Raw genomic sequence first — 5,035 nt, 5'->3', positions numbered from 1 at the left:
ACCTCACATTAATCTCTCACAAAGTAAATTGTCATTCAAGACAGCTTTAAAGATACACCTTTTGCAGCTGCCCACATGACGTGAAGTTTAATACTGGTTTAACTAGCTTTTTATCTTATGTTGTATTTTTCCATTGTATAATGTCTGGTAATGCATGTATTCTTTGTATTTAAATTTTGTATGCTCCTATATGGACCCCAGGAAGACTAGCAGTCGCCTTGGCGTCAGCTAATGGGGATCCATTCAATAAACAATAAACAATAAACAATAAACAATGCACTACAAAGACAAGATATTTCATGTTCAAACTCAAAAACTTTTTTTTTTTTTTGCAAATGATAATTAACTTAGAATTTCATGGCTGCAACACGTGCCAAAGTAGTTGGGAAAGGGCATGTTCACCACTGTGTTACATTGCCTTTCCTTTTAACAACACTCAGTAAACGTTTGGGAACTGAGGAGACACATTTTTTAAGCTTCTCAGGGGGAATTCTTTCCCATTCTTGCTTAATGTACAGCTTAAGTTGTCCAACAGTCCGGGGGTCTCCGTTGTGGTATTTTAGGCTTCATAATGCGCCACACATTTTCAATTGGAGACAGGTCTGGACTACAGGCAGGCCAGTCTAGTACCCGCACTCTTTTACTATGAAGCCACGTTGATGTAACACGTGGCTTGGCATTGTCTTGCTGAAATAAGCAGGGGCGTCCATGGTAACGTTGATTGGATGGCAACATATGTTGCTCCAAAACCTGTATGTACCTTTCAGCATTAATGGTGCCTTCACAGATGTGTAAGTTACCCATGTCTTGGGCACTAATACACCCCCATACCATCACAGATGCTGGCTTCTCAACTTTGCGCCTATAACAATCCGATGGTTGTTTTCCTCTTTGGTCCGGAGGACACGACGTCCACAGTTTCCAAAAACAATTTGAAATGTGGACTCGTCAGACCACAGAACACTTTTCCACTTTGTATCAGTCCATCTTAGATGAGCTCAGGCCCAGCGAAGCCGACGGCATTTCTGGGCGTTGTTGATAAACGGTTTTCGCCTTGCATAGGAGAGTTTTAACTTGCACTTACAGATGTAGCGACCAACTGTAGTTACTGACAGTGGGTTTCTGAAGTGTTCCTGAGCCCATGTGGTGATATCCTTTACACACTGATGTCGCTTGTTGATGCAGTACAGCCTGAGGGATCGAAGGTCACGGGCTTAGCTGTTTACGTGCAGTGATTTCTCCAGATTCTCTGAACCCTTTGATGATATTACGGACCGTGGATGGTGAAATCCCTAAATTCATTGCAATAGCTGGTTGAGAAAGGTTTTTCTTAAACTGTTCTAACAATTTGCTCACGCATTTGTTGACAAAGTGGTGACCCTCGCCCCATCCTTGTTTGTGAATGACTGAGCATTTCATGGAATCTACTTTTATACCCAATCATGGCACCCACCTGTTCCCAATTTGCCTGTTCACCTGTGGGATGTTCCAAATAAGTGATGAGCATTCCTCAACTTTATTAGTATTTATTGTCACCTTTCCCAACTTCTTTTTCACGTGTTGCTGGCATCAAATTCTAAAGTTAATGATTATTTGCAAAAAAACTTTTTTTAATCAGTTTGAACATCAGATGTTGTCTTTGTAGCATATTCAATTGAATATGGGTTGAAAATGATTTGCAAATCATTGTATTCCGTTTATATTTACATCTAACACAATTTCCGAACTCCTATGGAAACGGGGTTTGTACAATCGAGGGCACACAAATGTGAATTTTAAATAGAGCACATGACTTACACATGTATAATTCAGAGCTAAAGAGGTACAATGCACATTAGAATATTCATCATAAGTAGAGCACACAAAGTACACATGTACACTTTAAATAGGGATACACAATCGAAAGTGCAGATTATATAGTGTACATCAGGGGTCACCAACGCTGTGCCCGCGGGCACCAGGTCGCCCGTAAGGACCAGATGAGTCGCCCGCGGGCCTGTTCTAAAAAAATATATATATATATATATATATATATATATATATATATATTTTTTTTTTTAAATTAAATCTACATAGAAAAAAAACAAGATACACTTTCAATCAGTGCATCAACCCAAACAACCTCCCCCATGCACACTCATCCACACCCACTCACACAAAAGGGGTTATTTCTTTCTGCTACCAATATTGTGGTTCCCACAACATAGACAACACATCTGCAAAGGACACAGTCCCTGCAGCACACATGATTGTATAGGCTGCTGGTCCACTAACATTTTCATTAATTACTATTTTTTATGTAATTATTTTTATATTGTTTTACTTTCTTTTTTATCCAAGAAAATGTTTTTTATTTATTTATCTTATTTTATTTTATTTAAAAAAAAAGGGCCTTATCTGCAACAGACCAGGTTGTCAATGAAATTAGATTTGTTTAAAGGGTTTTTTAAACCAGGCCCAGTCAAGATAATGTCCAAGTCGGACTCAGCAACACACACCTTCATTCATGTACACAGAAAAAAATTAGGGAACACAACAGATTGCATATAATTTATAAACAAAATTACATTTTCAAAATAAGCATTTATGTACAGTCCAGATTATGTCCAGGTCACTCAAATTAGGGAACACAACAACAGATATCATATAATCTATAAACATAATTATACTTTCAAAATAAGCCTTTGAGGACTTCTCATCTTTTTTTTAATGTTTTTTGGCATCATTATCGTTTTCAACCATGTAACTTTCTAAAGTTAGAAAATACTGAATAAATGTTTTAAAGAAAGTAATACTAAGTGAATATCTGTTTTTGGCCTTAAAAATAAACATTTTACCGAGTACTATAATTAAATTGACTAAATCATGATTGTCAATGAACTCTCCTAAAATAACAGAAACCACATTAAGCTTCATAAACAAACCAATCCTTAAACACATTTTTTCAACTTCCACCCAAAACAAAGACACAATATGACAATACCAAAACAAATGCAGGGTGGATTCAGGCTCCTGACAACAAAATCGGCAATCATCTGACTCTGTCATATTCCATAATTTTAACATTTTCCCTGTGGGTAAGAAGTTATAAATAATTTAAATTTGAAAATAACGATTTTGCACATCGATAGTGGTTTTATAGATTACTTTGAATATGGCATCCCATGGCAACGGGCAGTCAAAAAAGTCCTCCCATTTTCCATTTGTGTTGTATGAGGCAGCCTTCAAAGATTACTTTATTAAATAAAAACTGTATATTTTTCTATTTATTTTAGTTCCTTTTTGCCAACTAGAATTTCTTATTAGAGGTTTACAAACTAATAATTTAGTAGTTCCATAATTAATTATTTGTTTCCATCTTTTCCCAATTACTCCAGTTAGTTGATAAAATGAAAAGCTTGAGCAAGCATCACCATACCTAAATTCATCATACTTCATAATTTTACCATTCTCATTGATAATATCATTGACAAAAATGATTCCTCTCTCAAACATATTTTTCCAAAAGAAAGGCTTTCCATCTATTACAATATTAGAGTTCATCCATATTACTGCTGCAAAATATCGTCTCTTTTTTCTGGCACATAAAATTGAAAACACCACTATGAGTGGATTGTTTCCTTTATGAAGATGTTTCCCAGCAGACTCTCTGGGAAGGGATCACTTGTAAAAAAGGATACAATTTCTTTTGATACAGTACATGTTTTTTGTCCAACAGGACATTTGTGTGCCACTCAATGTTTAAATACATCTTTGGAACAATTGATGCTTTTAAAGACAGACACATAGCTTCAAGGTTGAGAAGTTTCAGGCCCCCATATTCATACTCTGTGTACAAAACCTTTCTTTAATCTTTTCTGGTTTGCCGTTCCAGACAAAATCGAAGACCCTCCGCTCATAAATCTTAAAAAAGTTTTGTGATGGAGCTGGTAATGACAAAAACAAATAAATAAATTGAGGAATAATTAACGAGTTGGCAATAGACATTTTACCATACAAGGTTAGGGATTTCCCTTTCCATAATTGCATAATTTTGTCCAGCTTTCTTAGTCGATTATCATAATTTACTGAGCCTAGATCTTCCAGATTTTCTGGGACAACAACACCAAGTATGTTAACTGGTCCATCTGCCCACAAAACAGGCACTTTGCATTCCATTCGAAAGGACGTTCCCTTTAGATTTTCGATTCTTAACATTTTACATTTATCATAATTAAGCTTAAGGCCAGATTGCTGTGAAAATATGTCCAAAAGATTAAGAAGGTTCCGCAAACAATGAGGAAAAATCTTATCTTTGTGAATCAGCCTTTTCTGACATGAACTTCAAGAACAAACACAGAACACGCCTCACTGATGCACATCTGCAAGACTCACTCAGAGTTGCAGTGTCAAGTTACACACCAGAGTACAACACACTAGTTAACAGCATGCAATGCCAAGCTTCCCACTAACTGACAAAGAAACAGATAACAGATTTGGTGTCCAGTTCAAAGTGTGACATGATTTAAAAATTTGAGAGTTTACTTTTGTATTTTACATGAGTTATTATTTGTACAAACATGGTGCAAAGTAATTCATGATTTGTTAAAAAATGTTAGTGGCTAGCTAGTTAAAATGGGATATTGTGATTTCACAAGACTGTCTTAGAAGTGATCATTTGAAAATGTTCAATTTGAAAAATGTGCACTTAGAGAAAATATAAAAATAAAGTGTTGCATATTGATATTTATCTGTTTCTATATATATTTGTGAGAAATCATTAAGATGATCAGTGTTTCCACAAAGATAAATATCATTAATTATTAATAATAACAGAGTTAAAGGTAAATTGAGCAAATTGGCTACTTCTGGCAATTTATTTAAGTGTGTATCTAACTGGTAGCCCTTCGCATTAATCAGTACCCAAGAAGTAGCCCTTGCTTTCAAAAAGGTTGGTGACCCCTGGTGTACATGTACAATCATCGAATGTGGAGTTTATATGTACACACACAAGTTTATAAAGTGGACGAAGACAATAATTCTCAAAATAAAGACA

This window comes from Entelurus aequoreus, linkage group LG05 (genome assembly GCF_033978785.1).
Source record: "Entelurus aequoreus isolate RoL-2023_Sb linkage group LG05, RoL_Eaeq_v1.1, whole genome shotgun sequence".
NCBI classification, from domain to species: Eukaryota; Metazoa; Chordata; class Actinopteri; order Syngnathiformes; family Syngnathidae; genus Entelurus; species Entelurus aequoreus.
Note: the sequence above shows the minus strand (reverse complement) of the source record.